Source organism: Acinonyx jubatus, chromosome A3 (assembly GCF_027475565.1).
Source record: "Acinonyx jubatus isolate Ajub_Pintada_27869175 chromosome A3, VMU_Ajub_asm_v1.0, whole genome shotgun sequence".
NCBI classification, from domain to species: Eukaryota; Metazoa; Chordata; class Mammalia; order Carnivora; family Felidae; genus Acinonyx; species Acinonyx jubatus.
In genome coordinates, this window is record NC_069388.1 from 74,543,194 (window position 1) to 74,570,319 (window position 27,126).

The following is a 27,126-nucleotide window of genomic DNA, read 5'->3' on the forward strand; positions in this document are numbered from 1 at the left end:
TAAAACAAATAGGTATAGGCCTTTTAAGTTTGCTTGAGTTCACTGGAGAAAAATGACACTTTTAATAAATATACCAGGCAATTCAGTGACAAGGGACTTCCAAGCTATGGGTGCCATTCATATTTTCTAAGAATGTAATCAGAAAAACAAAAGAAAAACTAATGCAGTGTTATTACTTCTAATGTTTCCCCATTTCACTTAATTATGTCTACTCAAAAAGGAGCTCTCATTTCCCATGTTTCATATATGTTTTAGCATTTCTTTTTCTCAGTCTTTTGGTGTATATTGAACTAATCAAGGTTCTCGGTTGCAAGTAAGTGAAGCCAGATTTGGCTAATATAAACAGAAAATAAATTCTTGGGAGGATCAGTAGGGCCTTCTGTAATTGATGGACCAACTGGAGAATTAGCTGAGAAAATATATAGGAACCATAGGAGGTGGGTGGATAGGTAGCAGAGAACACCACCAATGACACAGCACAGGGGTGGTATAGACTTGACTTCACTCTACTCCAGCACCATCGTCAGTCCCCCAAAAAACTCAGCATCTTTATATCATCATCTAGATTCAAAATCTCAGGCTGGAACATCCAATCAATGGTACTTCAGATATATGTCTACACCTTCACTCACTGAGAATGGAGAGACATTGGACCTACAGTGTCTTTACTGGGAAGTATGATTGTGCCTGACAAGACTCACACAAAAGAATAAGTAATTCAGCCCATTAAAGACAGAACTTCTCGTGTTGGGCAAGCAGAAAACATGGCAATGCCCATTATGCATGCTACAAGAATTGCACTCTAAAAATCACATAATTATATTGCTATGTAGTAAGCATATTGAATTGTTTTTAATTTGGAAAATGGGACAAAGGGAAATGGATTGAATGTTCCTTTTAGAAACTTCATTATCACATAGGGTATACATTGGTCAATATGTTTCTGTCCTGTGAGGCCTAGAAAGAGAAAGCACTTCCCTCCATCTTTTTTTAACTCTCTCTTCAAAAAGCCTTGATATATTTATTAATGAACGCCATTTTAACACTAAAAATAATGCAATATAAAGCTACTGTTATGGAGAAGTTACTTTTTTATAGTTTATTTATTTTGAGAGAAAGAGAGCACAAGCAGGGTAGGGGCAGGGGCGGGGGGAAGAGAGACAGAATCCCAAGCAGGCTCTGCACTGATAGTGAACTCAAGAACCATGAGATCAGGATCTGAGCCAAAACCAAAAGTTGGATGCTTAACTGACTGAGCCACCCAGGCACCCCCAGAGAAGTTACTTTTATGCTAAGCACTGTTCTAAGTGTTTTATGTATACTAGCTCATTTACCTGTATTGATTCATTTTATTTAGTGGGGTTTCTAAAGGTTTCTGAAATCATTTTTGAGAAAATAAGCTCAGGTAAGGTTACTAAAAACCATATGTCTCCTCAAATGCTGGAATATCCTGGAACTACCCAAATATCCCATGCTACAATTGGTTCTTAAAAAATTACATCATTTTCTGGAGAACTGAAGAGGAAGTGATTCTTATTTCATAATGCATGTTTGTTACCCTAATTCAGATATGACTGCAATACCACCAAGATAGCATAATAAAAATCTAATTTTTCTAGACAGTGTATCCTTAGTAAAATTACAAACTGGTAATTTTTTATGTTTATTTATTTATTTTGAGAGAGAGAGAGAGAGAGAGAGAGAATGTGAGCATGAGTGAGGGAGGGGCAGAGAGAGAGAAGGAGAGAGAGAATTCCAAGCATGTTCTGTGCTGTCAGTGCAGGGACCATGAGATCATGACCTGAGCTGAGATCAAGAGCGGGACACAACCAACTGAGCCATTCAAGTGCCCCTACAAATGCTAATTTTTATAATTATCATTACTGAATTTATGCTGAAAAATATCCAGGTTGGAAATGTTTGAGGTAAGGTATTTCAATAGACTAAAATTATAGAGAATTTTTTTAAAAATCACCATCATTATGTCAAACATATTCTACCATGGAGATAATCCAAATCACATAGAGTCACATAGCATGGGTCACTGGTTGCCTACAATATCCATGATCTCCTTCTCATTCACCAAGAGGACTCCAGGAATCTACCCAGCTAGAAGAAAACATTTCCCAGCCTCACGATGAATTAAAGGTAGCAATCATGGGGTGGTGCTCTAGGAAAATTCTTTATGAAGAGCTGTATTTGGCCTTCCCCTAGCCCTTTTTCGTCCTTTTGGTCCTGCCCCCCTCATCTTCCAAAGCCTAGCCGAGAATACAGGTGCAATTAAGTCAATTTGGGGCTCTAAGGTGATACTGAGGATTGAAGCCATGAGGTAGGATGGCAGAGCAGAAAAGACAGATATGGAATCCCTGAAGACAGAATAGAAACACTGTGTCCACCCTAGACTGCAACCTCTGCCCTTCTTTTTTACAAATTCAATCTTGCCCGAGTCAAGGTAATCTGAATTTTTTGTTATGATGCGGAACACAATCCTCCTTCTTTGAGTTTGATATTTTAGATGGATCTATCATGTGGAACACATATGAAAAGTTCTAGCAATGGTGCCTTTATATTTGTCTAGCAGCTTACCATTGAAAATGTTTTCCACATACATCGTCTCTTTTTTTTCCCCTAAAGGAATTACAGATAAATGAGGTTAAATCATTTCAAACTGATGAAACACACAGTGAAAGCACTATATACACTAGAACTAAGATGATCTGACATCTTTCCTTATCTTTCTATTACTTTCTTTCCTTTAATTACAGCTGCACTTATACGGGTTAATTTACTTTTATTTTTATTCTTATATGTAGAAAAAGGACATTTTAACCTAGATGTTTAGTTTCTTATTATTGTTGGAAATTAGCTCATAAAAGGTTTTCTGAACTCCATAAGTTTCAATTCCAATTCAACGTCTCTAATTTAATGTAAAATATTCACTTTTTTTTTTCTCTTTAGATTCCCTTCACCCATTTCTCCACCCTCATCCCCCACCTCTGTTCTCCTACTCCAATCTGTTCTCTGTGTCTAAGAGCTTAGTGGGTCTTTTGTTCTGTTTGGTTTTGGTTTTTGGTTTGTTTGGGGGTTTTTTGGTTCCACATATAAGATAAATCATACAGTGCTTTTCTTTCTCTTTCTGACTTATTTCTTTTAGCATAATGCCATGTTGGCACAAATAGCAAGATTTCACTTATTTTCATGGCTGAATAATATTCCATTGAATATATATATATATTCATATACATATATATGTATATATATATACACACCTATGTGTATATACACATAGGTGTATATATACACACCTATGTGTATATACACACACATAGGTGTGTGTATATATATATATATATACACACACACACATATATATATCACAATCTTATATCCATTCATTAATTGATATTTAAGTTGTTTCCATATCTTAGCTATTAAAACTCTAATAACCTGAGAAGTGGTAATATCAGGTGAAATTATCCTCATTTTATAGATGGTAAAACAATTTCATATGTTAAGTGACTTGCTCAGGACTATAGAGGTTAAGTAGAGTATCTTTAATGTGAACTCGGGTCTTTAAACTCCTATTCCATCTCTTTCTACTATGTACTACTTTATCTAAGAAAGTTTTGTTTTTCCAGATAATACACCATTTCTGAAAATATTCAGCCAGGTATTCAACCTAGAACATGTAAATTCATTTGCTTATTCTTCATATTAACAACTTCAATTCAGTGAGAAAGCATTCCATTCACAACTCAATAGCTATAGGCCAAGAGAAACACAACAGTCTGAAAGTGATTTACTGGTGATTTTGGAAGACCACAGGAACATTATTTTAGAAAAATCTCAGCTATCTGACTCAAAGACCCAGAATAAGTGAGCCAAAGATATACAATGTGGGTGGCAGGAATTATTAAATGAAGAGGAAAGTCTCATAGGTCTATGACTTGAGGATGTACAGTCAAATAATGATTTTTAAATTAGCTGAATATTAAATAATGGTGGGCTTTCAGTATAAACGTTTTATATAACTAATCGCATAACCTAAGTCTACTATTTTCTTCACATTAAAAAAAAAAAAACCTCTAACAAACACTCTGAAGCATAAACTGTAAGTTTTACAAGTGTCAGTTGATCATGTTTTCATCTATCCATTAGTAGTAGGCAGATGTCACCACTATCTGTATTACATGAAAAAGGCAAAGAATGTGCCCCAGATTCCGGATTCCAACTAAAAAAAAAAAAAATAGAACCAGTGACTGAATTAGCTCACCACTTTTTTTCTGCACAAGTAAAAATAGTTTTAGAAATGAGGAATCATACAAAACAGAGGGAAGTATACCCACCAAAAAATCTAATATAGTAGACCAATAAGAAGTTGGACTTTGGGACACCTGGGTGGCTCAGTCGGTTAAGTGTCTGACAATGGCTCAGGTCATGATCACAGTTGGTGAGTTCAAGCTCCACATCAGGCTCTCTGCTGTTAGCACAGAGCCTGCTTCAGATCCTCTGTCTCCCCCTCTTTCTGTCCCTCCCCCACCCTCTCTCTCTTTCTCTCTCTCTCTCTCAAAAATAAATAAACATTAAAAAAAGTAGTTGGACTTTGATGTAAGGAAGACCTAAGATAGAGTCTTGACTTTGCTACCAATTGGCTCTTTGGCCTTAAACAAATCATGCACACACTCTGTCCTCACCTATCAAATGAGAAAGATAAGAGTGCCTCAAAAATCTGTTGTGAGGAGTCAAGGAGATCACATCATTGCAGGTTGCCTGGGAAGTAGAATAAGTACTCAAAAATGGATCATCATTAATATTTTTTAGATAGATCATAATTAGAATTTTCTTTTCTGATATCCCAAAGTCTTCTCATATGTCTCTTAGGTCAAAAAGGGCATGGTTTACTTAAAAAATATCTGCAAATAGCATTGCCATTATCAACTTATTTGTGTATGTATGTGTATGAGTGCATGCACAAGTGTGCCCAAAACATCATGATCGAAAGCGATGAGAGATTTCTTTCTTCCTTCTTTCTTTTCTTTTCTTTTCTTTTCTTTTCTTTTTCTTTCTTTTTTTTTGGGGAGGGAGGTCGGGGGACTGTATCACTTTAGACCAAATGATAGGCCAAAATAGACTATTTTTTTCTTCAGTGTACATATGTACAGAATGTACACAGTATTTGAGGCAAGATGAGGTAATACTAAGATGGGGTTTCTTTCCTGAAACTTATCCTGTTGAACAATCACCTCTTGAAGTACAGAAAGGGTGACTTAGTACAATAAGCTATCTTAAAGAATTCCAAAATTCTTCAAGTTCTGAATACTAAGGAGAAATCCTTCATTTAATATTTATCTTGATTTCAACAAGGCTAGAAAACATCAAATTTGGGTAAGACAAATACAATAAGTACTCTCCCATTCTTTGGTCCACCTCACCAGACAAATATTGAAAGTGGGTATGGACTGACGACAGAGAGTACATGAAGGTGAATAATGGCACATAAAATGCCTTTTGATTTTCACCAAGGTTGTGATGTTGCTTCTGGGAGTCCTCAATTATCTGATGGATACAATATATATCCTGTCAAACTGCAATCTCCTAGTGCACAAACTACTTCCTGGATCTCATCTGAATTTACCACCGGAAATCCCCACTCCTTAATACCTCGCTAAATGGTTCCTTTGCAATAAAGATGGATGCAGCTGCGTCCCAGAAGCACCTTTGCACAGAATGACTCTATTTTGCCTGTTAACATGTTAACCACGGGCTCTAAAGCACTAGTATTTAAATGAGAACTAAATCCAAAATTAAAAACTCATTAATTTACAATACTCTCTTGCTGAGTATCAGGCAGTTTAGACAAAACAGAAGTCTACCTATGAGGAAAAAGTTGACTACAAAAATTAATATTGCAAACAGGAATCCAGGAAAAAAACATATTTAAGAAAATAATTGCTATCCACGCCTTCAGAAGGATAGGCTAATTACAAATATCTTTATATGTATATATGATCATTTTAAGAATTTTTAAATGATATGAATAGCCTAGGTTGATGTTAGCACATATTCTCAAAAATACTAAAACTGCATGTCTTTTAAATATTATATAATGAATACTGTCTTTTCCCCAAGCTAATCTGAATTAAGTTTTTTATGGTTTTTAAAAAGAAAAAGGTAAAAAAATATGTTTTATGATAACTGATCAAATATTAGATTTTATATACCTGAAATATTTTTTGTATTCTATGAAAAATATGCATATAAATACATATATACACACACAACACACATATGCATATACATATTTAAGTATACATATACAGGTGCAGAGGCACACATATACGCATACATATGCTGCTTATTTCATTCATTGGATGAATTGAAAAATATATCACTGTAACAGAATCATTTGAGGAACTGAATGCAAATATCGAATAATATTTTACTGGCAAAATCAAGCAGACAAAAGCTTCATCTAGAATAAATATATAATGTGGCCAACAAAACTGTAGAAAAATGTTGGCAGGCATCTGTAAAATATGTGCAGATAAGGTAAGTCCACCCATCCTTTCAGAGAAATACAGAGACGGACCAAATGCACAATATGAAAACAAAGTCCTGGAATCCAGAACTCCATTTGAGGAGGAGGAAAGGTTCACAAATCCCAGAGACCCTTTTACATAAATTTTGATGTTTTCCTTTTGTGTACAGTATTGATGAGTGTGTCGTATGCTCATTGAGAAACCAGCCCTCGGTAATTGTCAGGGATCTTCATTCTTAGTGCAGACTCCACTGGAAATTAATTGCTTCGGTGCAATCTGAACCACATCATAAATGTCATGTAGAAGTTGCAGGGAGTGAGGAGGCAGTGACAGCTCAATCCTCACTGTTTCATTTAAAGGTGGGTAAAACACACTGCGACAGAAGTGCTCTTCATCAATAATTTAGTCCGCAGTGTAAAGCCAAGCCGTGCCAAAGATGCCAGGGGAGCCGCTGCCTCCCTGGTTTTAATGACACCAGCAGGGAGGGGTTGAGGGGCCAGCTCAAATCAACATTCACTGCACATCTGGGCATGTCGGCAGATGAAGATATCAAGGACTGAGCTGACAGGACAAAGGGTTGAAAAAAGAAGTGTAACCTAGAAAACCTTTACTTTGAATTCTTTGTATAAATTCAAGGGAGATGACAGTTCCTAAGGTCATCTTATATAATAAAACTTCAGTGATCTACATAGAAAATTTTAACCCTTTCCATCATGTAATCAAAGAAAATGAAAGTTTAGTTTCTAACGTTCATTTTACAACTCTAAAATATTCCTATTTGTTCCCCCCAAAAGACTTCTGCAATGAACGAAATGTTAACAGGGATTTTCTGATGGCATCTCATGAACCCCAATTATAGCTCCTCAAAAGCCCCACTATGGTTGGGGGGGGAGGTCAGTCCAACTCTTAACCTAGGAGAGTTTAATATCTTGGCTATTTCACAATGTTTGCCAGAAACTCAAAATTTAGTTAGGAAGCTCCCATTGTAATGTAAAAGAAATAATGTAAAATGGCACAATCACCCGTTCCGTATTGTACCTACTTTAAAAACAGATAAAGGAGGGAGGAATGTATGTTTCACTACCCAAAGAGTGCTGTTTCTGGGATTCTAATGCAAAAGTTTGGATGCGGCTTCAAAAATGGGAATTATTTGAATTATATGAGTAGCAATCTTGTCCTAATCCTTTGAGGACACCATGCATCCCCAGACTGTGGTCTTCTTAGAACTCCAGAGGCCAAATTCAATTATCTCATCCTATGTTTTGTATATTTGGAGGACATCACAGCCTCACTAGGCTGATTGGATTATCACACTAAGATTCAGTCTTCACTGAGGGAAATTTACTGAGTTTCCATTTTCACCCTAATGGTTTTCACCACTAAAACGGAAGTTAGTAACAGGGTTAATGCTAATCAAAATTAAGAGTTTAAATTATTTCACTATAGAAATAAAGAATAAAAGACAATCAGTATGTGTAATTTATAAAGAAAAAACATGAGGCAAACACAAAATGAATTTCAAATTTAATACTCTGATAACATTTGGCCCCTTTTAGGTGATTAGTATTTAGGTGATTATTATCCAAAATATAGAATGTGTGAGAAAGCCACACTAGTTTCAAAGTGTGAGTTCATGGGGAGGCATATGATAAGAACCTAATAAATCCAAATTTCAAAAATTTCTAAGCATGATCAGTCCATCTCAAAGCCATTGTAGGATAAAAAAAATGTGTAATACAATTTAAAACACATTTTGAAAATGCCTTTTATGAATTGGTGCTGATATTCATGACACATCATATTTAAACCATTACTGCAGATCTTGTCACAGTTTGTCTTGCTTTTCTAAATGTCTGGTATGTAGAGTAGGTTATGGCTCTTGCCATTAATCTGCTAATTTCCTCAATAAACTCAAAAAGAAGAATGCCAACAATCCAAAACAGGGACAGGTAGGCAATCCTATAGGATGTAGATTTGACAGAATGACACACCCAACCCAACCCAACCCAATGCCCAAGACAGGTTTTTCTAGTGGAGGGAAATCCCATGTGACCTGTGAAGAGTCTCACCAGAAAGAAAAGTGTCTGCGATACCAAATCCACACCTAATATACACAAGAAAGAATCTGTAAAATAGCTTGGTCTGTAATTGTCGAAGTAGAAACTTTGTGTGAGCACATGCCAAATCTCCCATTTCATGGCTGATAAAATACACACAATTAATCAATAAAAGTCACACTTACCAGCCAAAAACTTTGTCCCACCACTTCGGCTTTTCTCAATGTACTACTATAGCTAAGAAAGAATTGCTTAATTCCATTACACACACACACACACACACACACACACACACACACACACACACACATTCTCATTTATCAAGAAAATACATGAGGGATAAGACTATTGTATTAGAAAGAACTGAGATGGGGGCACCTGCCAGACTCGGTCCATAGACCGTGGGACTCTTTATCTCAGGGTTGTGAGTTCGAGCCCCACGTTGGGTGCTGAGATAATTTTTTTAAAAGACAGAAAGTATTAAGTTGAACCATATGAAATTGCTGATGCTTGGCTCTTTTCTACCTACAAAAATGTACCTTCATATGCCTCACCCTAATAATTCTCCACTTTTTAGCAGCTGATCTAAATAAGAACTCTGATGATAATGTAAATATTTGTTAAAATCATCTGTTCAATAATGCTTTAACAAATTTTAAAGCCCTAATATGTACCAAGCACTTTCTTTGGTCTTAGATTAAAAAAAAAAAAAAACACTAGTAATAAAAATCCTTGCTTCTTCAGGAGAAATTGAGAGAAATTAGGAAATATGTGAGTTTAATGCTAAGACAATGGAAGTTCTGTTAAATAACAACTAAAAATGAGCAAACTGCACCTTTGAAAGTATCTCAGTTTACAGAAAATAAAATTTGGGTGACAATAATTTTTCTATTTTTCTATTTTTAGTGTCCATAAAAGCAATATCATGAAGCCAACACATAGAAAACTACCACAACTTGCTGGTGGCAAGAAAGACCTGGGGAAAAGATATTTCATGTAGGCGATAGGAATGAAAAATAGAATGGCAGGTGTCACAAATATCAAATTAGTGTCCACTTTATGAACAGAAGCTGCTCAACTCTCTCTCCATATTCACATGTATGAGTCCCTTGAACTCCAGATGGAAATGGATGTTATAATTATCACCGGACTGTTGTAATCTTAAATGGGAATGGAAGATAATCATGCTGGAGTGTCAGATCCGAAGGATGGCTGCTTTTAAAAAGCCCATTAAACAATATTATCCAATTCAAATGGTAGCATTATCAGAAGGGCTTTGATAATGTAGCTACCAATTGTGCTCTCTTGATTTGTAACTTTCTTTGAGGGCGTGGGGGACCATGAGCTGTTTAAAGCACCTTTTAACAAAGCTCCTAATTTCTTTCTGACTTTGAATATTCTCTTTTCACTGCAGAGCTGACGGAAACCTGTAGCTCTGATTAGAATGAACTTAGATTATGCAGAAGGCCTGCCCTACAATTATACATGTGCCGACATTAAAACTCAGAGAAGCAGCAGCCCATGGTACAAGGACTAAGTGGTAGGTAGGTAAGAGAACATCCATTCGAAACTACAGAAAAAAGCAGAAAGAGTAGGACCTTTTTGAGAGTCAGATAAAATATCTCAGAGGAGCAGATTTCTAATAGATATTCACCAGAGAAAAGTCACAACCATTCTGACATACTTAGTTATTTTAAGAAACCTTGGGATCTGTGTATGTCCGTATATATTACACAAATGTCTACCCAAAATATGTGACTACACATTACTGACGGTAGCAGGTATTTTTAAATTAAATCTTGTCATTAGAGCATGACGAACCATATCAGTACCTCTTCTCAAACACCAGTAAAGGCACTTGTTTTTTGTTTTGGGGGTTTTTGTTTTTGTTTTTGTTTCTTTGCCTCTACTTGCTAGTGTTGGTGGGATATGTGAGTGGTAGGGCCCTAGGAAGAGGAACTCTTAGTTTAATAGGAGTAACTAATAGAAATCACTAATTTAAGTTAATAATTTTATGATTTAATAGGGGTGTCTCAAAGGGACAAATAAGGATTTTTAAAAGGAGTCTTTTCCAATATGTAGATTTTTTTAAGCCAGTTATTGGAACACTCTAATAACCATCTAGGCAATAATGGATGAAGCAAACAACCCCGTTCTAAGAAGTCAATTCTTTCTTCATTTAAACCCAACCTCCCTGTAGAATCACAAGACTCAAATTTTTTAAATGATTATTTGTCTTTGAGAGAGACATAGAGTGTGAGCAGGGGAGGGTCAGAGAGAGAGGGAGACACAGAATCTGAAGCAGACTCCAGGCTCTGAGCTGTCAGAACAGAACCCAGTGCAGGGCTCTGACTCCCTGATCACAAGATCATGACCTGAGCCGAAGTCCGACGCTTAACCGACTGAGCCACTCAGGCGGCCCACAAGACTCAAAGTGGAGAAAAGACTTGCCCGCCAGACTTGTTAGTGATGAGAGGTAATGCTGTCTGGTCCTACTAACTGGCATCTATTCCACACACCAGTAGATTTAATTTGCCATAAAGTTAAACATCTCCTACAAGATGGAACCATTTGCCTGGACATTCATTCCTTGCCATCTTCCCCATAGTGTGAAATGGCAATAAATATTCAAGACCATAAGGAGGTGGGGACAGATTGGGAAAAGGGCTCCTTCTTAGGAAGGAAATGAAAAGATATAATTAAAACAGGGTAAATATCTGAAGTCTCAGCTACCTTGACCAGTCTGTGAGATCTGGGAGAAAATATGCTTTCAAGATCTTGCAAAAAGGTCAGAGGAGGGTATTTTGAGGGTAAGGGGGTGGAGGGTCCTTGAGAGGAGCCAGGGAAGAAACATTCTAAATAGGCTTTTTTTAAAATTCACTTGGGTTTGCACAATATGTTTCTTGAAAGAGTTTGAAGCCCAATATATAAAAAGCTGACTATTTATATATTTGATTCCTTAAAAGCAATTAGGAATACAAAGCAGATGGTCCAGCATTGTAGATTTCCCTTTTCATATTGCTTAAACACTAGAGATCAATAAGTCTAATATAAACAGATGATTTCCATAGCAGGGTTTATAATTAGCTGGCACTGAATGTGTCCAAACTCTAAAATAATTAGCAGAAGCATGTGGCACACCATTAAAACCTTGTGGCTTGTCTGCATTTACATTTATAATTATTAAAGTTAATTATGATGCTTGTGGTGTGGTTCCAAGCTCCTTTACAACTTAGATTAAATATTTTTTTTAATCCCATAACTTCCTTTCTAACCTTCCTCGAGCCTCTAGAAAACAGTGAAATCAGACCAAATTAGGAATGTATACCTGCCATTTTTTTGCTCCAAAGAATAAATTCTGACTTTATCATAAAAGATACGGTCCTTCTTAAAGACTTGGCAGCTTTCTCAACTGATACCAATATTTCGATCTTGAATTTTAATTTGTTCATAATCATGGGGATAGGCAGAATAACAATGCTTACAAGTTGATAGAGTGAAAGCTGTCATTTTGAGAGCTAAATGAGGGGCAAGTCGGTGCCAATATAGTCTCCTCAATTTATTACATAGTAATAGAGAATTTAAAATAACATACTTACATGATGTTCTTGATTCAAGGTCTAAAGTTACTCTCAAAAAAAAACCCAATAATGTTACCCTCAATTATTTTAGAGTACAGGAAACATTTCACAGAGTGGGAGCAAGCAGCCCATTTTTATTTTTAAAGCTCCTATCTCCTAAAAACAGCATTTAATAAAGGCTTCTCCTGTATTTGGAGCTCTGGGTACAACAAAAACTATGACACAGACACTGCTTTCTCAGCCAGAACTCATTCTCACCACCAGTCATGATGACCACAAGAGTAGATTTCTTTAAAATTTGCACCAACAAATATGATGACATTTCTGTGGGTCTTATACTCAGGTGTCACTTACTGTCACTGCAACAACTGGCCACAGTTTTTAATATAAATCTCATTAAATCTGAAGATTTCCAACCTCCAGCCAAGAATACCTTGCAAGCATTTTTACTCTGTACTATATGCAATACACCAGGTCAAACTTAAAGACATAGTCCCTAACATATTTCCAAGACAGTAAATCAGAAAACAAATATTAAATACCTTTTATCCCACATTGGCTCACAGATACTTCTGCCATTATATTCAAGTTATCTATACTCAATAAATATAAAATGTGCACTTTCTTTATAAAAGAACCCATTGACTTACACAGTTTAAAGTGATTTGTCTAGTGTTTTTCATTTGCTAGAATTTAACATAAATTGCATACTCAGTTAGTATCCTACCAAAAAAAAAAAAAAACCCAGAAAAACAAACAAACAAAAAACTCTATCCTCTGCTATTTCACTCTTCAGATAATTTCTATTAGATTTTTACATGAATTTAAATATAGTATTTTTGTCCACTTACAAATTGTAAAACACATCTCTATAAAGTATCTAACTACCTGCCTCACTTCTTCCTCACAAGAGAGGGAAATTTTTTAATAGAAATGGTCACGTTTTTCATCATGAAGAAAAATCCTTTGTTTCATCACTTCTCATGATGCATCATTTAGAAGTAAAAAAAATTAAAATATACTTTATTCAAAGTATTTTAATATTAGAATGAACGAAAATCATGTTAATTTCACTGCTAGTGAAATATGTAGATAAAAAGACTATAATTTTAATGTAGCATATAAAAAGGTAAGGATGTAATATTAGCAGAGTGATTTTAAAATTACATGTTATTTTAATAAAAATGTTAAATAACTATGTCCAATGAAATTTTATGGTCATTACTGGCTAAGAGAGGAACAGAAGATGAAAAAAAGAATAGAATGAGATGGATCAAAGTGAGGAAAATCTCAAGACTGGAAGGAAAAAGAAAAGACACAGGAAAAGGAGTACATAGAAGAAGTCAAGAAGAAAATTAAGACTGTGGAATCTATATAATGGAAATAAATATCTGTCTACTGGAAAAGGTCATGAATATTCTCCCAGCCCAGTCTCATATCTCCAAGATCTACCCCCAGTTCTCCAAGATCCAATGTGAAACAATTTTCCCCCAGAGAAAACTTAATTCATACAATGCCCCTGGTTTTACTACAGTAGAAGAAATGTATTTAAGTACTACTGTCTTAATTATCATGTGCTATGTTATAGTCATATGTGTGTGTTTATATGTGTATATTTGACATATATATGATCTATGCTTCTTGAGATTTTTTCTGAGGATACTTGCATCAAACTGGTCGTCTTACATTATTTTTCCTGAAAAAGTTAATTCACATCACTATCTTTCTTTACTGAGATAACCCAGAGACGTTAACAAAAGCAAAGTTTTTAAAGTTTCGTCTTATTAAGAGAAGGAAAACTATTTACATGAAATCTTGTGATAATAACACCACATTAATTTGCATTCTCTATAATAATCCAATGCCATCATTCATACAATTTAATTGCAAAAACATGAATTATGCCAGTCTTGATCTTATACTTTCTGGCTGCCTAATGTGTTTAGAGAAGTTTGTTAGATGTTGGAGTCACAAAGATTAACCTCAAATGACTCACAGTCCAATTGCTGACATGAAGATGTCATGAGCAACAATCCAAGAGAAGGGCTACCTTGTGAAAAATGCATGGTACAAACCACACTTAATAGATATTCAGGAAAGAAAATCAGTCACCCAGGTAGCCTTCACTAAAATAATAAAACTTAAAGTACATTTTTTGGAAGGATAAGATTTCAAAAAGCTCTAAGATATTAGGATAGGATATTCCAAGCCAAACAAAGAGGAGGTGTGTGTGTGGGTGTGGGGGGGGTGTTATGGCACAGAATTTATTCAGTGAAGAAAGAAATAGGCCAATTTGGAGAAATAAGTAGATGTCACCTTGTATGAGGTTGCTAAGGAGTTCGTATTCCCACGTCAGATGATAGAAAACTTTGCAATTTTTGTGTGCATGTACAGGGCTTGCTTGGATTCTTTTTCCTCACTATGTGCATTATCTTAAAAAATCAGCACAAATTCCTATGCCATTTTGCCCACGTCAATATATTCTTGGCCTATAGAGAATAAAACTGAGGTCCTATCCCCCGGCAGCTCAAGTATTTCCATTTATCAAATCTCCAATAAAAAAAACAAAAATACCTAGTCCTTTCTCAAAAAACCCACATTCTTCTCCAGACTAGTTAAGTCTACTTCATGTCCATCACAGATTTTCTGGCCCACTCTTAGGTTTCCTCTGGCTCAGGCCAGACCAAGAGATGTCTGGAATGTGACAAGGTAGTATGAGCCTGCCAGCTCTATTCTGTTAGCAAATTTATTTTCTTCTCTTAGACGGATGATAAAAATGTCACGGTGTGATGCTTTAGCAGGCCCAGGAGCTCCCACCTACAGCTGTGGGGCTCAAATGGGACCTGAAGCCAAGAATGCCATAAGGAACACAGACAGTGCCTCTACCATCATGCTTCTCCGGCATTGCTCATTCTCCTGCTAAATGATGCAATGGGACCCCCTCAGGGATTCTGAGTCTGATCATGTTTTTCTTGCTATTTTTTTACTTCCATCTTCCCTTCACTAAAGCAGCCCAAACTACTGAATTTTTCATGAAACAGATAATATCGTTGTACACAAGATAATGGCATTCAAATACATCCATCTGCTTGTTAGCTCTGACTACATTGATTGCAATTTTACTGAAAGAATATTTACAAAAAATGGTTTTTTTCCCTCCTTTTGTGGTATTAAAAATGCACATTTTCATAAGGGAACTATAGAGGGACCCGTATACATACATAAGCTAAGAGGGGAAAATGAACTGAGAAATTAAGCAGCAGTCCCTGGGGCTCATCCAAGAACAACAGTTTACTTTTTCTCAAAGATGAATTTGAAATCCAGATGAGTTTTATGACTCAATGATTTTGTTTTTCCATCAGCTAAAGAACGGATGGTGGAAAACTGATTTTCACTGCTATGATAGGCAGGGCCCGGGCGGTTCCTCCAAAGGTTGGAAAATAGAGTCCTGTCACTCACCGTAGCTGGATGGCAGTGGCCGGGTGGAGGAGGATGAGAGAACAATAATCGTCCTCTGGCTTCTTTCAATCTCCATGGAGGGACAGGAAAGATGAAGAGGAAATCAGAGTAGAAGAGAGAAAAAGAGGAGGCAAAGGAAGTGTGTCCTTCCAATCTGCCTTTGTGGCCTAGAATTTGGCCTCTGATCCTAAAATGGATAATCATCAATCTGATCCACAGAAGGAGAGTTCACTAAATTTTTTCACATCTCATCTCAAAGACAGTCTGTTCTATAAAATGTTATTCAATAATTCCTAAACGCCCTCTACCTCTGTCTTCTTATTTATAAATGATGCACTTATGTATTTACTTTGCTATTTTAATTGCCATTCTCCATCTTTAGAAGTCAAATGGAAAATTAATTCCGTGTGTTGGTATATTATGTCATAAGATGTTGTTTTTCCTGCACTTTTTCTTTGTCCTATTCAACCACAGTCATATCATATAAACTGGTTTGGATTCTTATTTGAATAATTGCTAAGACATTTTCTAACTGGCATGAGATTTTTAATTGAATGTTCAATTAATTCAATTACCCCCAGCTTCCCTAAATTCTAGACAATTATCCCTAGCATCCTTAAATTCTAGACAAAGATTTTTTTAATCCAGTATACAAATGAAACAGCAAGTTTATTTCAGTCCATACTGTCCTCAATCCTCTAAACCAAAAGGAATGACACCTTGCACTTAACCCAAACATTTTCCAACCAAAAAGCTCTTATCATTCTTTAATACTTACAAGATTTGTAGGTAGAAGCTTCCTTTAAACTTTCAAGAAATGTTTTAAACAGTCAGCAATTCTTCCATTAAGAAGTAATTTTAATGAAAAACCTTTAGAAGAACTGTTACAATAAACACAATGACACACATGCACAGGCATACATACTTGTCTTTTGAATGATATCCACATTGGACGAGGGTGGGTAGATATGGTAATAGACTTCATGAGTACATTTTATACAGTGTTATTTTCATGTACCATGGGATAAACCCAGATTTTTCGGAGCCTAGGCTGATTTCTTCTATGTGCCCCATATCATATCTAGAAACTTGCATGAACCTAACAAACAATTAAAAATGAGCGGGGCGCCTGGGTGGCTCGGTTGGTTGGGTGTCCGACTTTGGCTCAGGTCATGATCTATGGCTTGTGAGTTCGAGCCCCGCATTGGGCTCTGTGCTGACAGCTCAGAGCCCGGAGCCTGCTTCAGATTCTGTGTCTCCCTCTCTGTCTCTGACCCTCCCCTGCTCATGCTCTGTCTCTCTCTGTCTCAAAAATAAATAAACATTTTTTAACAAATTTTTTTAATTAAGTAAAATGTACAGTCCTCCTTTATTATTTTGGGTCATTGTTGAATCAGAATCTGCTGTGATCATGAATTCCTTTCCTTTTTAAAACATATTTTATCATTTGTGAGACAGTGAAGTAAACAAATTATGCCAATGCTTGATGTTCTTGAAAATGATAAACGGTTTTGTGTGTTCTTCTGTATTTTCAAAACAAGTTGAAATTCTATTTAGAAATTACTCATTGGTCTGAGGTGCCTCTTCTTTTTTTTTTTTTTAAAGCTTAATATAATATAATATAATGGAAACCATATGGTGCATGGGCAGGCAGCCCCTTGCCGTGGATACTACGTTGTTCTCACCACATTAATGTACACACTGAAGACCAACCAAGGGAGGTAAGTCTTTCTGATATTGTTTCAAAGTTTCCCATTAAATAAGTTTGGCTCTTGATGTTGGATCTAGTTGAAATAACTACCACCTTTCCGTGCCAATGCTTTAGCCATGATATGTCTTTGCATGATAAGTTATACTTATTTCTAACAACTAACTAAACTGTCACAATCTCTAAATCAGAGAACAAAGACACTGCAATAGCAATAAAATGACATTACTTACTTTAAATATCAATGAGAAGTAAGGTAATAACAGCTGTATAAGCACACCTTATCCAAACATTCTTCCAAAGATTAAATCCCTACAAACCAAATAACCAGGAAAGAAGGTAGGTTGGATGACTGTCCATCTTGGTCTCATCATATGGGATGAGAGAAAAGGCCACATCTTTTGTATTTTCTTTTTCTTTTTCTTTCTTTCTTTCTTTCTTTCTTTCTTTCTTTCTTTCTTTCTTTCTTTTGAGATCGGGGGAGGGGCAGAGGGAGAGGGAAAGATATCATCTTAAGCAAGCTCTATGTCTGACACGGAGCCCTGCATGGGTCATGACCATGAGATCATGACCTGAACTGAAATCAAGAGCTGGACACTTAACTGACTGAGCCTCCCAGGTGCCCCATTTTGTATTATCTTAATAAACTCTGAAGTCCATTGTAGAAAATCAATAAATATTAACAAAAAAAATCTGGTGCTAAGACACTGGATTCCCCTTGTACACTATAGTACATAAAGCATTCTCCAGTATTTTCACTTACACCAGTATAATGAGAACTGTGTATTAGAGTCTGGATTAGGGATATAAATTTTAGATCTCCAATACGGACGTATCATCTCCCACAACTGTTCTTATAATTCTTTCCTACCTGGGCAGGATAACCAATTCACTGTATCCTCTAACTGCTCCTCTTAGGACAAATATCTAGGTCAGTCCACTTCCTGTCTCTATCCATGTAAATCTGTCTCAACTCAACGACTTTCCCTAATAAAGCATTCACTACTTTTATATAAGTGCAAAACCACTAGATCCAGATCCTTTTAGAACATGTGGGACAATTGTTTATATGTCCTGAAAGTTCCATAATACAAAAAAAAAAAAAAAAGATAATAATTACTTAGTGTCCTCTTCTAACACACCTGTTAGGAATATGGAGAGGAAGAATATATAGTTCCTACTCTCAGGGAACTTAGAACTTAAAATAATAAACAAGAACAAATAACTGTATAATATAAATTAAACAGACACTCCAGTACAATATGCAACTATATACCAATGTTATATCAGAGGAAGAAGTTATTTTGGGCAGGAATAGTTAGGGAAAGCTGTATTCTTTGAGTACAGCTAGGAACAATTCTAACTGATAGAAAGGTAAGAAAGAAAGAACCGGGGAACCATACAGACCAACTTCCTTTTGTTACAGATGACGACACCAAGAATCAGAGCAGTGATGTGACCTTCCAAGTTAACAACAGAGAGAAGTGATAGAAAGGCAATGAGAATTCAAATTAAAACTACCAAGGTAGTATTTTTTTTCTCTACCAGATGAGACCACATTTTCTCCAATTCCATAAACCTACCTCATTCAAGAAGGGCAGACAATGGGCTCATAAAGTCAATAAACTACAGGGGCGCCTGGGTGGCGCAGTTGGTTAAGCGTCCGACTTCAGCCAGGTCACGATCTCGCGGTCCGTGAGTTTGAGCCCCGCGTCGGGCTCTGGGCTGATGGCTCAGAGCCTGGAGCCTGTTTCCGATTCTGTGTCTCCCTCTCTCTCTGCCCCTCCCCCGTTCATGCTCTGTCTCTCTCTGTCCCAAAAATAAATAAACGTTGAAAGAAAAAATTTAAAAAAAAATCAATAAACTACAGTCTTTGGTGGGAGGTGACAAACTTTTTCTGTGTGGGGCCAGGTAGTAATATTTTAGGCTTTGTGGACCATGTGGTCTCTGTAACAGTTACTCAGTTCCGCCTTGTAGTATGAAAGAAGCCATAGACAATATGTATGTAAACAAAGAGCTGGGTTCCAATAAAACTTTATTTTCCAAAAAACAAAAAAGGAGGCAAACTGGATTTGGTCCACAAGCTATAGCTGTCCAGGTGTCTATAACTATATGAAATTAAAAAAAAAAAAGACATATATTCAAGTTAAATCAAATCCAGTCACAGTTATATGGTTAGAAAATATGCATTTGAACCCAGGTATGTCAGTTCAGGGGCTCTTAACTATTCTTTTTTTTTTTTTGTTAGAAACTAGGGCACTGTCTACCTGTCCCCTCAAGATTTTTCTGTTCACAATAGCTTTCAGAATTAGAGATAAGTTAATTACCATTCTGCCACAAAATGGAGATAATTTTTGGGTCATAACCCAGATTATTCAGTGGGTAATACCCGGGTAAGTATTAAATTGGTAAATCAGGAATTAAGCTGATAAAATCAAAATCTGCAGAAGAGTTAAATTCTGAACCTAATTTGTGTGCCTTATGTAATACTGTAGTGTTTGCTTATCTTTCATAACTCTCCAATTCAGATTAATTTTAAGAATTATTTCGGCCCCTACAGACTCTGGAAACTTTGGAAACACATCTCCTTGGCAGTCAGAAACCCACTCAGAAGCTTTCATTTCCTTAAGGGAATGTACTGTTCTGCCTTCAATAGTCAGAAAGGTTGCTAGAAGCATCATATATTAATGACACTTTGCTGAATTTCAGAAATAGATTTATATTATATAAAACTTAAGAGTGTTGGAAAGGAAAAGGAGCAATATAATACCCTCCTGCAGAGCTTAACTCCGTAACTTCTATCTCCCAACCTCTCTGGTAAGTCAAGATTCTTCTCTACGTGGGCACTGCCAGTCCCAAAAAGAGGTGCTTAGGGAGCCGAACCAATTCAAGCATTCTGCTACATGGCGAGGAGTTCTTACTTTGAGATTTGAAGCAAAAAAGATTATTTGAGGGTAATTCAGCTTAAATGAACCTGTGACCAAATTTGTTATGCAGTTAAAGTTCTGCAATTAATCACACATATATCTCCTACCACAAAGCAAATTACACAAACTTGAATTTCATTATCCTACAACCCTTTCTACTGAAAACTTTGCAAATATTTTCGATAGACTAGGAGAGATTCAATGTATGGAAAAGTCCACTGTGTCTAGCTACTACTGGTCCATTATCATTTTCTTGGCCTCCTCATTTCCTTCATTAGTTCTAAAGGTTGCACTAGTTAGAATCACTTAGAATAGAGGTTTATCAAAATTGTTGCCCAAGGGGCTCAGGGTACAGAGTTCCAAGGCCAAAACTTGGGTGGGTGAACTCCAGGTATCTAGCAAGCAAATTCTCTCCAAGTGCTTAGATAGCCCTGAGAGTAAAATCCAGAGAAGCTAAGGAAACTAGGGGATTCAGAACTGCAAGATACAAAACCCAGGAAGGAACAAAGCAAGGACACATGTCTCCAACTGCTTTGAAATGGCTGCTGGGGTGAGAGTATATCAAACAGTTGTGAAGGACATGTTCTATATACATTACACAGAAGTTCTCTTCAAAAGAAATTAAATAATTTTCTAAGGTCCTCTGCAATTTATGCCTTTTAGGAAATTAAATGGGGATGTATGTTTTTTCACCATGTACTTTTTGGGATGGAATGCAGCCAGGCTACAAAAATTTTGTTATCTTCAACACTATTTTTTAAAAACAAAAATCAAGAGAAAAAATAATTTGGATGCTGGCTATGTCTAAAATGTTCTAACAAATGGGGCTCCCGGGTGGCTCAGTCGGTTAACGGCCTGACTCTTGATCTCAGCTCAGGTCTTGATCTCAGGGTCGTGAATTCAAGCCCTACATTGTGCTCCACACTGGGTGTGACGCCTACTTAGAAAACAATTATAAAATGTTCTAAAAAATTGTAAATCAGGATACTGAAATTAAACTATATAGTGGAATTATAGTGGAATTAAATCATGATAAATCATAGATACAATATATGAATCTAGTGCAGAATGTGTGGACGTGTTTGCTTTTGTTTTTGTTTTGCCAAGGCAAAGCTGGGTACCACTGTCAGTGCCCTGCTCTATAGTAAAAAGAATTCTACGCTTTTCAAGAGGGCAGTGAAACAGTGTGCACTCATCTGGAAAATTCTCAGGCCTACATAGAGGAATCCCTATTGCTATTCAAACCCTTAAGATAATCTAATCTAGAGAGATATTTTTCTTAATGAATGAAAATGGCTTCAAATGACCATAAACCTATGTTAAATTAGCACCCTGTTAACTTAATACAAATAGCGTCTTAAGCCAACTGAAATTAAATGATCACTGAGAAAGATTATCATGAGACTTACCAGTCTTTATCTAACTAAAAAGAATTTTCATTTCAAGTGATATATAAATATCATTTCACTTATCTGATGATCAAACTTCAAACAATCTGACCTACCTAGAACACTACTTATAGTGGATTCTTTTTAAATTCCCTGAATGGCAAATTGCCATCAGAAAAAGAGGAAGATCCCTACACTCACGCTCTGCGGAGGTAACCTGAAGCGTCCCACATAGCTGGGTAGAAAATAAAGCAGGAGGGTAAATGCAAGAGCAGTAAGATACAGCAGGTGTCATGGGAAGGGTGAGACCAGAGAACAATGTGAAGCACACAGAACCATACAAGCAAAGGACTTTGAAATTACTTGTGCAGCAAGAAAACATCCTTTGATTGAAACCAGAAGTATTTAAGTGCTAGCATAAGACGATGTATTTTAGAAAATAAGTTAAGGCAGTCGTTCTCAAATTCAGCATGTATCAGAATCACCTAAAGTGTTTGTTAACACAAGGGCTCTGGGACCCATCAGGAGTTTCTGACTTCGTGTTTCAGGGACGAATGAGGTCCAAGAATTTGCATTTCTAACAAGTTCTCATGTTGTACGGATGCTGCTTTTCTGAGAACTGCCCTTTGAGAACCACTGATCTAGGATATGAGAGTTCCTTCTTTATGAAAAATCTGAAAAACAGAGAGGTAAACAAAGAGACTCACTCAAAAGGAGACACTGCAAGCCAAAGGTTGATTCCTAAATGGACTGACTCACACAGAGCCGCATCCTAAAGCACTTGCTTGTCAGTTACCATTCTCACTGTTATTTCAAACCTGATTTTTTTTTTACAAGAATAACTAAATTATTCTGGAACCTGTTTTCCTCAGCATGTAAGACATTCCTAAAATCATAAATTCACTCGTGCTTTATAATAATTGGTATTATTATCTAACTCAATTGAAAATGTAGAAGCAACCTATAACTCTGTGCCTAGTTTTATGAACTGGTTGATATGATTTCCTTAAAAGCCTTCCTTAAAAGTCAGGCCTTTTGTTTGTGGGTGGGGTGTTTGTTTGTTTGTTTGTTTTAGTTTGTTGGTGGTTGATCTGCATTTAGGTTACTACATCGAAGCACATTTAAAATGTACAAAGGGATTTCCTTTCAAAGGAATCTTACAGAAAACCCTTTTTAATGTGAAGGATTATTACACACAAATGTATCTCTCTGATAAACTAGATTTTCATGCAACAGTTTGGTAAAAAGCAAACTTGTCAACACACTGCTCCAAAGATTTCAGTTTGAGAAATTACTTTCACCTTTTTCTTTCTCTCTTGAGGTAATTCTTCTACTTCAACTTAGCCTCATAAGTAAAATCTTCACATGTGTTACTTTTAATTTCTTTTCATCCTTGAGAAAATGAAGAGTATCAAGAGATTCTTCCTTCAGAGTGAAGGGCTTGTTTGAAACTCCAATGCTCCAAGCAATGCCCTAAGTAGGTCAAATTTCCAAGCTGTAATTTCAGCAGACAAATTTGTCTGATTCCCCAAGACAATAAGAGGATACTTACTGCAAGGGTGTTTCAGCTGTCGAATCCCAACCTGCAAAGTCTTTGTGGTCTAGCCCAACGCATCCCAACTGCCCATGACATGCTAACATTAGCTTGAGCATGAACACTCATTCCAAAATTCCAAACTATACTTGAGGAGTCTGGCTGGTTCAGTCAGTAGAACATGCAAATCTTGATCTCGGGGTTGTGAGTTCAAGCCCCACGGGTGTACAGATAACTTAAAAATAAAATCTAACCAAAAAACTTCCCAACTATACTCATATATTTCTCCATTCTGAATGTCTTCGGTCCTCCAACTCATGTTCTGTCCATCTATCTTCAAATCTAACTCTACAAAGTCTTCCCCAAACACTTCATCTCAATGGAGACAATGCTCTCTTCATTTTCTCCATCCCTCCTAAATTTACTTTCTATATGCCTCATTATGGCACATTCTATCTTGCGAAAGAATTTATTTCATAGTCCGCTTTGTATGCTTAACAATAGAATCAGTTCTTAGATGTTAAGAAGTATACCTTATTTGGCACAACCGTAGTTACTCAACACATAATTCTTCAATACTCCATGTACAGATTATTAATCCGTGCCTATGATAGTACTCATACTCCAGTCCAATTAACCCACAAATGTGCTCCCTGAAGTGGTTCATCTCAGAAACTTAGATTTTCTTGAGACTGCTTCCCCTAGCGAGAAACATACGGGCCATTTCTTTGCCATGGCAGAAGGAGAACCAAGTACCAACACGGAGGAGCCCTGCTCTTGCAATGGTCTTGCCTTCTCTGTGAGATCAATTTCCACCCAAGTCTCCACTGAAAATATTTTGTGCTGCAAATAATTGAAAGTTTCTGTGGTGACACAGTGAAGGGCTCCAATATTATACAGTGGGCATTATGTCTCTTCATACACAGAGCAGTGGTAAGTATGATGTTTACTCTGATAAAACATCCCAACAGAGAAAAGCAATTCTCAAACACAGCATCACCTAGCACAATGGTTAAGAGTCTGGGCTTGAGAATCAAAGATGTGTGATTTGAAAAGTTTTTGCCTTTTACTGGTGGTCTGACTTTGGACTAGTTATAATCCATCCTTGGATGCCAAATGTGAAAATGGGATCAGAATGACCCCTGCACAGGCTGCTTTAAATCAATTTAGATGACATCTGTAAAGAACTTAACAACATCTGGTACAAAATAAGCATTTAATAAGTTGTGGTTGTAAGTGTTACTAATGAGATTTTAGTCAAGCAAACTATAGCTCACAAATACGGACCACTGAGGCACAAAGAAAGCACGGAAGCCAAGTAGCTAAATATAGGCATTGGTCTTGACACATTTGGCTGTTAATCACAAGCCACTAAGTGGCCCCGTTCTAGAGGCAACCAGAAATCCTGTTGGCTTTTGAAAAACAAAATAACCCTATGAGGGAGACGGAGAGATTCTCCCACAGAGTAGACTGCTGAGCAAATATGGCATCAATGAATGGCTTAAAGTATATCTCCTACAGGACTCATAGCAACAGCTTTCATTTTCTTCTATTTTTCCTTTTAATTCTTTTCCTCGCCTGATTTGCTCTTTCCCCTTCTATCAGTAGCCCTAATCAATGCAGCAGGTCAGGTTGAAAGAATGGACAGCCTCAGAGCCACATACATTTAAACCACTTTAATGCAAATATTGATCGTAGGAGCATAGACACAGGGTGGGCTGCATTTTTTTTCTAATGGATGTGCTTTTTTTTCTGGAGCTGTGCTACCCATGATAAAACAGATCACCATAGATCAGCATTCCACCATCTTTCTACGCACAGAAATGCATAAGCATATCCAATAGCTGGGCTGGCTGGCTACATGCAATGCTAAGCTTGTGAGCCTCCAAAGTGGGTGTTTCGATAATCTGCTGGGCTGTATTTTCTTAACCATTTACACTTCCCTTCTCACACTTGCTAGATCAGCATTTTTGGTGTAAACAGAAGTAGATTGTCAGAGTGGGTGTGGTACCTTGTGTCACAAGAACAGTTGTGCAACAATGTCCGCTATAGTAAGGCGCTTAATTCCAGGGTACACAAGATTATCAAAACATCGTATTAGATGGCCACTGTCCAAGGCAGATTTAGCAACAGAGTTCAAGTCTGCGCTGAAATCCAAACCGAGAGATCAAGGGCAGGAAAGAATTCTAAGGGCCACTTTGAAATTTGATACTAAAAAGATCTGATATTCTATCTGTAGGCATTTTTAGGTTGGACTGGAGGGGGGGAAAAAGGGAATGAAAGAAAGAAAAAGAAAACCTGCTTGTACAAAGAAAGCCTGCTTGGCTTATTGCCAAGAGAGGAGGCGTCACAAACTGGGTAGTTTGAAAGCAACACAAACCAAGCTAAAACCAAAGAAAGGAAGGGGGGGGGGGGGAAACAACTCAACTCAAAAGCCCCAAAGGAACACCAGTTGCTTCAAAGCATTACTAGTTGCTTTCAAATGTTTTTAATTCTATTTTTCGATGGGTCTGTAGTTGCTGTTGTTGTGACCTGTTACAACTCCAAAGGAAGATAAAAAGCAGCACCATTCCACCACATTTACCCAGATGGCTGTGGGGATGGAAGCATAAGACCATCACAACCCTCGCCACCCCAAGAAGAAGGTTGTCTGCTTCTTCTCCAGAGCTCAGCGGCCACCGCATCTTTATGCAAAAGGGTAAATGTCATCATAAAGAGGAACGAGCAAGATGTGAACACCAGGTGGACAGAATGTTCACTGTGGGCTTATCAGCCCTAAGAGCCGCAGATAACTGGAGGTGAAGGGGAAACCAAACCGAGTGGTATGCAAAGTGGGAGGGAAGCAAGGCGGAATGAAGCCTTTGACCTTGGAAGAGCTGAGTACTAGAGGAGGAGGGGGAGGGCGAGGGAGAACGGAATGAGGAATTCCTTGCTGTAATATATTCGGGTAAAAATGGGGCTGTCATCTTGAGCTACAAGTTAGAAAGTTATTACTTTTAATATGCCACTACCTTAGGCCTATACTGTTATGTAAAAGAAAAATAACCTTGTGTGACAGTTTAACATTGATCGATGTGCCTGCCAAATGCAAAGAGATAAATAAGCAGGTGATGAATAAACAGCACTTCAAGTAAAGACATTACGCTGCATGCATAAAACGGCGCCAGGCACCTAGGAGCTGTGGGTGGCCGAAGGTTGGCCATTTCATGCCCACTCAGTAAAGCAGACTTAATCGCTTCCAATATTTTCTGTTAAAAAGCAAGCTTAATGAGCCAATTTCACAAGCCCAGAGAAACTGATTATTATCTCTGAGTTCCAACAGAGTTGGTTGTTTTCCAAGAGCCAGTTTTTTTTTTCTTTGACTGGATAAAAACCTTTTTTAAAAAAGGAGAGAGAGAGAGAGAGAGAGAATGAGAGAGAGCGCGCGAGCGAGGGAGAGCGAGGGAGGAAGAGAGGGAGCGACAGAGGCGGCAAGAGGGCAGGGAACGCGGGCTGGCGGGGGCGACGCGGCCACTAGATGGCAGTGTTACCCCGCAGTCAGCGGCGGGGCCGAGGCTTGCGACCGACTGGACAGGGCGATTGGCTCAAAGATGGGACGGTAAATACAGCTGAAAGCAGCTTCCTGAAGAGTTCACACCCTACCCTCCGCCCTCCTCGGACCCTTTGTCCACAATTATTCCATCCTCCAGCCCGTACAAGGCGAAGAGACAAAAGGGGCAGTCCCCGGAATGGCCTCCCTCCTGCTAACAGCCCAGGGCTCTGATTATTCTTCTGTGCAGCGGCGTTTCACAAAGTACCCGCGTCTTATCTACCCCGTTAGACCGAGTTCTTCCTGGTGTTTTTTTTACCCTTAGGGGTTTGCAATCTCTGTCTCCCTCACAGGGCTAAGCACGTGGCTACCGTAGGGGCTGAAAGCCTCTGGAGGAGGTAGCT

General features: G+C 37.4%; 1 long non-coding RNA gene across 2 annotated transcripts; it reads left to right on the forward strand.

Moving 5' to 3' along the window:
• The first annotated feature begins 1,787 nt into the window (after nucleotides 1-1,787).
• On the forward strand, nucleotides 1,788-19,795 carry LOC113603302 (uncharacterized). Of its 2 annotated transcripts, XR_008289764.1 has the most exons (5): nucleotides 1,788-1,925; nucleotides 10,011-10,140; nucleotides 17,242-17,357; nucleotides 18,771-18,869; nucleotides 19,593-19,795. It is a non-coding gene; the product is annotated as an uncharacterized LOC113603302 (long non-coding RNA). The 2 variants fall into 2 exon arrangements; XR_003424884.2 differs by lacking the exon at nucleotides 19,593-19,795 and having other exon boundaries at nucleotides 18,771-19,169.
• Nucleotides 19,796-27,126: the final 7,331 nt, after the last annotated feature.